This window comes from Camelus ferus, chromosome 19 (genome assembly GCF_009834535.1).
Source record: "Camelus ferus isolate YT-003-E chromosome 19, BCGSAC_Cfer_1.0, whole genome shotgun sequence".
NCBI lineage: Eukaryota > Metazoa > Chordata > Mammalia > Artiodactyla > Camelidae > Camelus > Camelus ferus.
The window spans coordinates 12,079,360-12,091,827 of NC_045714.1; the positions used below are offsets into that span (position 1 = coordinate 12,079,360).

At 46.7% G+C, this 12,468-nt stretch overlaps 1 protein-coding gene across 1 annotated transcript in view; it reads left to right on the top strand.

Annotated features, from left to right (window-relative positions):
• ZNF831 (zinc finger protein 831) overlaps positions 1-12,468 on the top strand; it is a 119,903-nt gene that overhangs the window by 83,585 nt on the left and 23,850 nt on the right. The window lies entirely within an intron of this gene.

Consider the following 12,468-nt stretch of genomic DNA (forward strand, 5'->3'; position numbering starts at 1 on the left):
CTAAACAATACCTCCTAATGAAGATGAATCACCTACTCTTGGCAAGAACACGTAGACTAATTTGACACACCAATATAATATTCTTCTGTGTCTACACCTCCTGAAGCTACTTGAAGTCAACCCGGAGACAATGCCTTGGGAGGAAAAGTGGGGATGAGCACACGCAAGGCACAGATGCACTCATTGCTGGATCTTCATAGCTTTGTCACTAACTTGTCAAACTCAAATAGTGATAAATCAGTCCATTGTTTCCCAACTTCCATCTTTTGAGAACCATCTTTCTGCTTTTTGCCATTTGGATCCACATGTGGTTACATCATTTACTTAGTACTTTTATTTAAATCATCTTGATCTTAAAGAAGCTATTATTACCCTAAGTCATAATATCTGTGAAAGCCTTAATTTGGTCTTTGTCTATTTTCTGATATGCATTACAATAAAATTAAACCATTAAAATTGGTCGTCCATGTACCAGTTAAATACCCTCTTTGTACTGCGGCCCGGCACCCCCCCTACACTTGTGGACTCGTGGAGCTGATCTAAAATGTGCGCGTGCTTTTGGTTTCTCCAGTTACCCCCGTGCCTGCCAAGCTCAGCGCTCTCTCTCCAAGCCAGTAGAACTGGCGGCCGCAAGGCGAATTGTAGGTTGATCAGATAAGTGTCTTCAGTCAAACTTTACAGCTGAGTAATTAACATGCCAAGCCAGAGGCTTATCACATCCTTTAGTCTCAAAGGAATAATCACACAATGTCTTGCTGGGTAAATACAGGCATTTTCTGTTTTAGTGTTTTACTGGTTTGGTTGGTTGGCTGGCCGGTTGGTTAATGAGTACAGGATGATATCCAGGAAAGCACAGTTAGGGATTTACGCTGAACCACCAGCACTCCCCGCAGTTCTGCCCAAAGACCTGCTTCCATACTTCTGCACTTGAAGCAAATGAATTTGGCTGTGCTAACAGCCACGGAGAACAGCTCTCCACTCGCCCGCTTGGTGACAGCCTGCTGATCTCTGGGCGGCCAACGCACAAGGACTTACTTGGTGGCATCTGGGACGTTTGTCTCTAGCTGTGACAGACGTCTGCTGTCAGTCTCCCTCAGCCTCTGCCAGAGGCGAATTCGACACTCCTTATAACTGTACAGCCCGTGCAATTTCTGCCCCGAAGCAGGTGAAGTGTTTTCTGCATAAAGGCGGGAGTGAACGGGTTCCTATCCGGAACTGATGGGTTTGTGTGTGCAGCATCTGGGGCAGGACCCAGCCCTGCCTCTGGCCATGGTGGCGATCTGGTTGTCTTCTATGTGTGTGTTGCGTGACATGAGTTATAATTCAGCAGAATTCAGATGGAGACCCTAGACTCCATCGTAAGTAAAAAGCCAGATATCCAGATTTGTCTTTTCTATATGTTCCCATCAGACATGTTTGCTCTAAGGACCACCACGCTACACACGTACGCAGACGTAAGTCACATCCCTAGGACCTACTCTGAGAGTCCCCTTCTTATTAAAATAGAGAACGGGGTGGAGCAGGGCTCATGAGGTAGGAAATGAGATGGCCACATGAACGACCCAAAAGAGACTTCCTTGGCGGCAGGGTCCATGGTGTCTTCATCGTGGCGCCCTGGGCAGCTGGAGTAGTGCCTGGCTCATAGCAGGTGTACTGCACGCTTGCTAAGTAAAAGAATGGAAATGTCTCCCCGAGCATGAAGAGGAGGAAGGAAGGATTCTAAGATGGGCATTTTGGCTGAACCCCTTTCCTGATGAAGGTCTACCTCATTACAAGAGATGAACAAAGGCATCTCAAGAAGTGCTGGATCAGAATCTAGATCCTCCAGGATGCGTGGAGATTTTATTGATGCGGAGAGAGCTCCCATGTGTGAACCAACCAGGCAAAAAAACACGTGAACAACGTGGTGTCAGATGATGCTAATGGCTGAGAAAGCAAAGGGGATGTCGGGGAGTTTCTCTTCCCCTAATTCAAACCGTTTAATCCCAGTAGACATTTTTCTTTTATTGCCCGTAGAGAAGGAGAAATCCTGCTACACGATAGGATCTAGCCCCTCTTCTGTTTCACGCCAACGAGCTCAGTTGTCCTCGCAGGAACCCAGCCAAGAATGTTGCAGGATGACGTCTCATTAGTCTCGTGTTCATCATTTCTCGTCCTCTCCGGAGAGCTTCGCTGGCATCAGTGCGCGTGGTCATTTGGGTCTACCTGTGCTAATGTGCTGAATTCTACGTACCTCGGCACCTAGGGCATGAATGACTCTTGGATTTCGCAGAGAAACCCAGGTGGGCACTCTTTTGGACCTCATTTTATGGAGAGAAACCATCAAATATTTGATGCCTTGATGTGCTCGCTCTTGGCTTCTTTTTCTCGGGAAGGGTTAAGAGACCACCCTTAAAGCCAGTGGTTCTCGGAAGGGAGCACTTTTACCTCCCTGCAGACATTGGACAGTGTCCAAAGATGGTTTTGACTTCATGACTTCGGTGATGGATACAATCCGAGGTAGCGGCCAGGGACAGGGGTGCCGCGTGGCATCCTGCAAGGCCGGGACAGCCCCCACCAGGAAGTACCCAGCCTCAGTGCCAACAGTGCGGAGGTGGAGAAACCTCAGTCTAAGAAGGTGGGGTTAGAATCTTTTGGAGACCCTAGAACAGCTCCATCCTCAGACTGATGGCGAGACTCGAGTAGGGAGGATGGCAGCCTGTACGGGACTGGAAGCAGAGTCCTGGCTCCGTATCCTGAATCACCATGCTTTTCACAGCATTGCATCTAGAACTTCCCCAGTTGCATTAGGATGTGCTTCTCCCATCTACACACAGCAGACCATCTATGGGCTGTGGCGCAGTTAACCTCGTTCTTTTACTCTTCATTCCACCTTGAAGAGAAAGGACCAGGACATGAGCAGGTGAGTCCATGTGAACAGACATTTGAATAGTGACTAGACAGTCAGGAAGGATTTATAGATGCAAAGATCAGATTTCACTTTGAGGGTAAATGTGACCCAAACTCCGTCTCCAGTGACCTCCACAGCCAAACCAAATGCAGCTGAATGAACACGGATGCTGGGAAAGGGAGTTTTTACGTTTGCTTGGGATGATCCACTTGGTCATTTGCACCTTCTTTTTAGAGGAAACAGAAGCAGAGGATTTTGTCCTGGCTTGAGTCAGAGGTGAAGCTGGGACTGACACCAGGGCTTCTGCCCGAAAGTCCAACATGCTTGCCATGACGCAGCCTCTGAAATTTTCCATCGTGATCTGCTATTGTTGCTAAGAGGTCAAGAAGAATAACCCATTTTATAAAGATTTTCAGCATCCGGGTTGGAAAATATCAGTGGATTTCTGGTTAACCAGAGATCACCCGGAAAATTAACTTCTCTGGACCAACCCACACTCCAACTGTTCTTGTTTGTCAAGGTTTGACTGTGTTGGTCTTGCAAAAAGGACACTTCTCTCCTAAGGCGTTTAGACTCCAGTAGATGTGAGCAGTGCTTCTGCGGTCTCATCACGTATGCATTTGAGTGGCTGCTCCATAGGCGTTTCCACAGAGGTCACAAGCGTAGACAAAGAAGATGCTAACAGCAAAGAAAGACGTCACCAAAAAGCCTCTGGAAGACAAACACTTCACGTCTTCAATTATAAGACAACCTGACGCAGAGAGAGAATAAATTAATTTAAAAGCCTCCTGCACAAAGGAAATAATGGGAAAAGACATCATAAGTAGCTATCCCTTTTGTGCTAAAAACAAGTGATTTGGAGAAAATAACTACATGGGGCTGAGTGCGTTAGTCTTATTATCTTTTCCTGGTTTTGAATTCTCAGGGGAGAAACAGAGAACAAGAAAAAAAGAAGCTTTCGTTGTTTCAACAAACATTGATTGGGTATCTAGTATGTTGCCAGGCACCAGGCTACCCTTTCAGTGACTTTTTCTACTTTTAAAGGTACTTTCAGTCAAGAACTGCCAGATGCCCCATTGCTGATTCCAACTGTGGTTCCAGGAAGGCCATTCATCTAAGGTTTTTGCCAAAACGGTTATGGGCCAACTTTAGCGGTGCAGCTGGGAATATCACTGGGTGCCACCGCCCCCCCCTGCCCCCGGCCAACACAGGAGCCTGAGTTTTAGGGATTGGTCTCTCCTAGCCTTTAGGGGGCATCCATTTGCAAGGAGAGGTTTGTGAAAGTCTCAGGCTGGCTTTCCCTAGAAGCAGAGTTCGGTGTGCCAGAGGTCTCTCTGGGAGTGCCCTTGAGGTCCACACCTGTGCCAAGGAGAATGGGAAAGCAGGCTGGGCAGAGGGAGAAATTGAACTCTAATGCAGACAATGACAGCCTTGGCCAACACATAGGATGCTCTGAGGAAGGGGCGTGACCTTCGGGAGGCAGCTCTCTGCAGTGGAGACAGTCCTGGAAGGGACCAACGATGCCTGCTGACTGCGCTTCCAGCCACTGGGGCAACAGGCCTTCACTAGAGGGGATCTGATGGCACGTCAGAGTCCACCACAGGGAGGCACACCCATCCTCCCTCCCTCCCGTCCATCCTCCCTCTATTCCTTCCTCCCTCCCTTACCTCCGTGCATCCAACAAATATTTATTGAGCACCTGCCATCTGCCAGGCACAGTCTGGTAGAAAAGATGTCATTAAACAAAACATTACACGTTATTTGTTTGCAATTTGTCAAATGCTGACAAGGGGCCATCCCAGGTGAGAAGAGAGAAAATAATTGGGGGAACCAACAGAATCGGGGGCCCTTTAGCCTGAAAGCTGAAAGATGAATTGGGAGGAGAGGGAAACAGATGTTGCAGGTGGAGGGAGCTGAGAGGTCAGTGGTGTGGCCCCGGCACAGTGGGGGATGGATGTGTGCGCCGAGGAGCAGAAGTGAGGCTACAGGGACGGGGCCAGGTCTGGAGGATTTTATGGGCGGAGTTAAGGAGGATGCTTTTATCCTAAACACTGTGACCAACACATCCACACCATGCTTGGGGGCTCTTAGGAAGGGGGTTCTTCTGGGACTGGAATGCTGGGAATTGGCTTAAGATGTAAATGCACACCACTGTCTGCAAGGGTCACGTTGTTCTTGAGAAAGGGAGGTACCTAAGATTAAAACAGCGTCTTTCAGGGGACTCAAGGGGGAGCTGTGGGGAGCTGCACAATATTCCACACGGACCCGCTTAGGGTTTTGTCTCAGCAATCTGGGTTAACCTGACCATGGTCGTTTCCACAACCACTCATCTCAGTGTGATCGTCTAAGCTTTGAAACAAAATACTTAAAGGGCAAGTCGACCACAAGGTTTGAGAACTGCAGTCCGTAAACCCTCTAGTGAAGGAGTAGATGGCTTGAATCACCTCGCAGGTTTTAGATTCATCTGAACGCAGCAATGAAAGAAAAGAAGGAAAGTCACTGTGGTGTCCAGACGACTCCAGGTGTCTGCTGCCCAGCGCGGCGCCTTATGAGAGTCTCACGGAGTGAGGTGTTTCTCTTCTGACTTAAATAGGAATAGACATGGAATGAATTGGGACCTTATAAAATTCCAGAAGCTTAGATTCCTATTTGGAAGCTCTCTCTCTCTCATTCTCTCTTCATGCAGAGAGAATGGTGGAGAAGAATTTGAAAAACAAGCCTGTTTTTGGCTTGAAGAGGAACAGCCTGTACCAATTTGTGGTCTTGCTCAGGACTCACTCAGAACACTGCACCCACTGGGGCTCCTTTGTTTTGTTCGGCTGCCTCAATTCTCATTTCCCATAGATTTAAAGTTTGAAAAGTCTTAACCTTTTCCATTAGTGGCTGAAGCTCTCCCCCATGGAGATAATCCAATTAAAAAAACCAATTCCTGGGTCAGTGTAGATGAGTCGTCTTTTATTTGGTGCTAATGAAAATGGTTCACATCCAACAAGGAACGCATCAGGGGAAAAGTGCTTCAAAATGTGCTGTCTTCAAAGTGTCAGAAGATAACACTTCAGGGCTGGCAGCCTGGGAACAGAAGGTGCATCTTGGTCTTTAATGAAGGAAACTGTTGAGAATGAAGAACATGTAACACCTTAAGCCACCGGTGGCTTCATGGCAACACGCAGCATCTGGGTCACAAAGATGGGCTCGCTGCCTCAGCCGTCCCGGCAGCTCCCTTGGCTTGTGCAGCTGACCCAAAGCTAAGGGCTTCCCGCCAAGGGGGCGGGGATTAGAAATGACCATCAACTTCCAGCGCTGTGACAACTCAATTTTCACAAGTAGCAAAGAAGGCAGAGCTGCAGGCCCCTCCTGTGGGTCATGTCTGGAGCTGGAGAAGTCACAGTTCTCTGCCAGGAGAGACCCATAGATGCAGGAACATGCCAGGGCAACGGACAAAGAAGGATCAGAACCTTGCTGTGCAGATTTCATCACTATTTCATCTGAGGGAGAAAGAGCCTATGGGAGGATGGATGGAGGGGAAAAAAAACCCCACAGATTGTACTTTGATTTTATAACCAGATTGTTGGAAATTACTGACAGAGTGAATAAAATAATATGCTTTGGAGCAGCAGGGAACTTAAAGGTGGAAATCTAACTGACTTCTACCCTAAACCGAGGAGCTGGTGGGGGGAGCTATATTATTAAGCACCCTGTGGTCCCTGCTGAGTGGTTTCATGTGCAGCGGGAGGAAATGCTGCTTTCAGTTACATACATGTGAGTTTCAAATGACACCTGGTGTAACCGAGGGGAGAACCCGGGTGGATGGGGAGCCGCGACCCCGTGTGTGGATGCCCGCGAGCAGAACCACATCACCCCGTAAAATGGTGCAATTAGTATCACGGGTGTGCACGGTGGGGGTGAAAAGCCCCCGTCTGTAAGGGCCCCACCTTGTCAGCTCTCTGTTGAAATCTTTTTCTCCTTTCAATAGCTCTGGCCTGAATAGACTTCAGATCTGCCTGGAATATGAAGTACCTCTGCATGCATTCAGCCATTTTCCACCCTGACAGTCAGAGAGACAAAAGGCAGAGTGTGTCTGTATTTAAATGATATTTCAGGGGTTCACCAAATGCCGAGATAAGATGAAGGACAGCTCAGGGAGGCTTTTCCAAATTAATATGAATTATTTTAATTAATTAATTATTGTTTACATTATTATTATTTACTTACTCTTGGTTACATTGTTAGTCTACAATGTTGTGACAGTTTCTGGTGCACAGCATAATGTTTCAATCATACATGTACATACACATATTCCTTTTCATATTCTTTTCATTATAGGTTACTATAAGATATTGACTATAGTTCCCTATGCTATTCAGAGGAATTTTGTTGTTTATCTATTTTATATATAGTAGTTAGTATCTGCAAATCTCAAACTCCCGCTTTATCCCTTCCCATGGTCTCCTGGTAACCATAAGTTTGTTTTCTATGTCTGTGGATCTGTTCTGTAAATAAGTTCATTTGTGTCTTTTTTTTTTTTCAGATTCCACAAATGAGTGATATCATATGGTATTTTTCTTTCTCTTTCTGGCTTACTTCACTCAGAATGACAATCTCCAGGTCCATCCATGTTGCTGCAAATAGCATTATTTTATTTTATTTTTTAATGGCTGAGTAGAATACGAATTCTTTAGCATTCAAGTTTGAAAAATCCTCTTCTGTTAAGCTTCTAGAGTTTTCCTCCAGTATGCAAACAGAAGATAAGTTTTCTGTGATTGGGTTGATTATCCAAACAGATGATGATTTCTCCGGACAAGGAAGTCTTGCTTGCATGGAGAAGAGACACCACCCCCACCGCCAAAAAAAAAAAAAAAAAAAAAAAAAAAACCCGGCTCACCAGGGATTGCTGATTTGCATATGCATAGCCACTGTGGGTCCACCTGTGCTGGACCTCCAAGATTCTGAGCTCAGAGCAGACTTGTTTCTTCCCCAGGGGAAATGTGTTTCAGCCCCAGCAGGGGGCCTGCCATGTGGTAGGCTCAGAATAAGATGCATTCTGTTCTATCGTGTGAGCTGGAAGGCTCATTCAGTTATTCATTCACTCAGTGAGCTTTTCCAGAGTGCCTGACGTATGCAGAGTCAGAGTCAGCTGGTCACCAGGTAAAACAGGATTAAACGGGAAAACCTGCAGTGTCTGGCTGCATGCACCGGCTTTGGGCCCACACAAACCAAGGCCTGGGTCGGCCTCTGCTCTGACTCTGGTTTGAGTCTTCTCTGTGCCTCAGTTTCTCCTTCTGTACAACAGGGACAGTAAAAACCACCTCTCAGCTTTCTCGCATTAAATGAAAGCCTTTCATCTATGGCCAGCTGCTCTGGTCCCGGGACTTTTTGACGCTCTTAAAAATGACCGAGAACCCTAAAGAGCTTTGGGCACAAAATCTCTATTACAAGATGGCGATCAATATTTATCATATTATAAATTAAAACTGAAAACATTTACAATGATTTATTAATTCATTTAAAAATAGTAATAATAAACCTGTTACACAGCTTTACATAGAAAACAGCCACATTCTCCAAACCAAACGTTTAGCAACAAGAAGGGCAATGTTTCCCATTTTTTGCACGTCTCTTTTATTGTCTGTTGTCCTATCACACTCCATGCAGTCTCTGGAAAATTCCGCTGTGTGCTCCTAAGAGAATCTGAGTATAAAAAGCCAGTAACATCTTTGTATTTCTGTGAAAATGGTGTCAACCCCCTTGGAAGGATCCGGGGAACCCCAAGCCCCACCGTGAGCACCACTGTGATAAGTCACTTCACCTCCATGACAACCCACCAGGAAGCACTGTTTCCATTCCCATTTTACAGATAAGGAAGCTGAGGCACAAAAAAGGTTAAGAAACTTGCCTGGGGCCACACAGTTAAGAGCAGTAGGGCTAGCATTTAGACCCAGCTGTCTGGCCCCAGAGTCTGTGTCCTTCCCACCACCACCCCTTGCACAGAGAACCCGGAAGAGAGTCAGACACAAGAGGGCTCTTGGGGCAGGTGGGAGAGCCATGAAGTAGTGTGACATCCTTCTGTTATGGAGATGATCCCGCCCCACCCTCCAAGGGCCAGTTCATCTCAGTGCTCACAGAAATGGATGGAGGGAGGGAGGGACCAAGAGAGCCCATTGGAAGAGAGATTCAAAGCTTTGGAAAACATTTATGAAGAATCTGAACATTTTTTGGTCACTGAATCCTCATTCTAGAACAGCTCCGGGGACTAGAAGTCACTCACAAAGAAGAGTCTGATCATGTGGAGAGCTTTAGAAATCTATTCATCAGAACAGCTCTCCCCTTCCTTGGCTCATGTTGTGACGGGCCAGCCCTCTAGGCACACTTGCGGAGAACAAACCAAACACACACATCTGAGGGAGATGGGTGCAAACGCCGCACGGGCACAGGCCTCTCATGATTTGACCGAAAAGGTGGGCAGTTGATTCAAACGACTTGTAGCTGGGGGTACACGCTGAGGCCAAGCAAAACCAGAGGAATATTTCCACACCTTTTTTTTTTTTTTAAATCCATGGACCATTTGCTCTTTTTGGCTCAAACTGTGCCAAGACTTTGCAATGAATCCATTCCCATTTGCCAGTTAGAAAGGAAAAAAGAAGAGGGAAAAAAACCCAGTGCCATTAGAATTTATGGGAAGAAATAAGATTGTTTTTAAGATGTTGGCAACTGAATTTCTATGTTTTACTAGCATAACTAAATTATTAATTCAGCGCGGAGAAAGCATAGATCTTCGTCATACAAAAAATCATCAATACCACAAGGGACCTTCACAAACCAGAAGGAAAATAATATTGTATTTACACTGGCACATTGCTTTACAGTTTACCAGACCCTGCCTTACACTCTGTGGGTTCAGCCTTGATAGCTGCGCGGAATGGAGTTTTGCCCTGGGTGGAATTGGCAACACTGCCCGGGGATTTGACTTCATTTCACTCGGGGCGGGGGGGGAGTCATTCATATTTAGCATTTTTTTATTGCATTCCCAAATTCCATCAAACTTTTTCAGAATGTGCCTTTGAGAATGCAGGGACACAGGCCCAGCTCTGGGGAGTGATCCCGTCTGAGCCTTCCCGAGCTCTGTTCTCCCATCCCTCACGGGATAGAGATGTTTGCTACGATGACCAGCTTGTCCCAGTTTGCCTGGAACTTTCCCAGTTTTAGGGCGGAAAGCCCAGTGTCCCAGGATTCCCCTCAGTCCTGGGCAAACTAGGATAGATGGTCACCCTCCCAACAACCAGGGATGACAAGTCCCTGATAACATCACACGCTCCGAGCCCACTGCCACCCTTCCCTTCATCTCTGCTACTTTTGCTCCAACTCCTGCAAGGCTTGGCACTTTGGTCTCGCGAGCGGAACTGGCCTCCCACACCGAATCTGAGACCTGTTCCTCCCCGCTCCCCCCCATCCCCAGCTCGGTCAGACCAGGGAGGCAGCAGTGGGTGCCCAGCAGGGGAAGCCTGCTCTCTTTGCTGGAAACCCCCAAGTGTGGTCTTCCTCTGTCCTTCCAGGAGCCAAAGGGCGACAGAGATGTTCATCCTTCTCCCCAGCCCCAGTGACTCTGGCTCAGGCCTCTGTCCTTGCTTGGCCAATCATATTCTCTCCCCCAGGACTCTGAATCTCCAGGGAGGCAGGCAAAGGCTTCAGGACCATTAGAGCTCGCTTAGGACCTGACAGTGGAGTTCTGTGTGCCGGGGGCAAAGCCAGCTGCAGCATTTAGATCATGGTCTCTGTGGCAAGACCACAGTGGCTTCTCTGTACCCTTTGGACTGGCCTGTTTTCTGAGCCTGATTCATCAACATCATTACTAGTTCTGTGAGCTAACCAGTGTCCTTCTGATCAATTTCTTCCATGCTCAAGTTAGCTGGAGTCAGCTTCTGATGTCTGCAGCTTAGAACGTGCCTACTAGGGTAGGTCAAGAACAGTAACATTACCCCTCCCCACCAACTAGCTTTATCTATCAATTTATCCATCCATTCATCCATCATCCGTCCATTTATCTACCCATATATCATCCACCCATCCATCCACCTATCCATCCTTCTGTCCACCCATCCATCCAACTATTTATCTTTCTTTTAATCCATCCATCCATCCACGCATCCCTCTGGCCGTCCGTTGTCTTTCACCACCCTACTCTGCTCCCTATTCCCTCAGCCCCATTGACCACCATACAGATGTATTAATCAATCTGTTGGTACTTTTGCAAAATATGTATTATTCCTTTGTATGCATGTACACACATACATACACATCTTAAGTGTACTGCTTGATGGGTCTCACATATGTCTATACCACGGCCACCACTGAGACTAAGATACAGAAGACCTCCAGCACCTGGAAGCCTCTCTCACGCCTTTCAGTCAATTACTGCCCCCACATTGCCCCAAGGTAACCACTATTCTGATTTATATCACCCTAGATAAATGTGATTTTATTTTCTATTTACATGAGTGGTCTTATGATGTATCTTGTTCTGTTCCTTGATTTTTTCATTAAGTCCTGTATTGTCAAGATCTATCCATGTTGCTGAGTGTTCATTACACCCATCACTTCTAACTCATGCGTAATGGTAAATGGGGTGGCCCTACCTGCTTACACCTGCCCAGTTTCCTGGTTGCCTGAACCCCCCGTGATGACATTATGAATGTCTCCAGTGTGTTTGTGCATGGGAATCTGCTGGATTAGCTGACATTTTAGAAGGTCAAATTTGAAACCCGGGGGTGGGCAGTGGGGGTGGGGGAGTGTGGTTGTGGTTTACCAGATGAACCTTTTATAAGTGTCATAGCCTTGATGCTTTTGCTAAATTGGTCAGTGCTACCCTCCCAACAGACAAGGGATTTGGGTGGGAGATGTGGGCATCCTTCCTGGCTGTAGAACCTTCCTCCCCTCACCCCTCTGACTTGACTCACCTCCTCCTTTAGCTATGCTAAGATGACACTAGTGATTGCGGTGAGGCCCACCTGCCCTGCCTGCCACGCAGTAGCCCAGAAGTTCTAAGAGAAGTCCTTATCGGAGGCCACAGGGAGGCAAGCAATGGCGAAAGGATAGCAAGACCGAGTTCGTCCATCACGCCTTTCACTGTTTCCCACAGTGTGTGGGTGTGGGACCAGGGTCTGAGACATGGTGGCCGCTGAGCTGGAGGACATGACTCGCTTTTATTTTATTTTTATTTTTATTTCTTGTATTTTTATTGAAGTATAGTTGATGGACAACATTATGTAAGTTACAGGTGTATCATATAGTGATCCAACATTTTAAAAAGTTATACTCCATGTACAGTTATTATAAAATATCGGCTATGTTCCCTGTGTTGGACATCACACCCTTGTAACCTATTTTATACATAGTAGTTTCGACGCCTTAATCGCCTGCCCCTCTACCGCCCCTCCTCCCTCCCCTCTCCCCACTGAGAGCAACTAGTTTGCTCTCTATATCTGAGTCTGCTTGTTTTTTGTTATATTCACTAGTTTGCTGTATTTTTTAGATTCCATATATAAGTGATATCATACAGTATTTGTCTTTCTCCGTCCAACTTA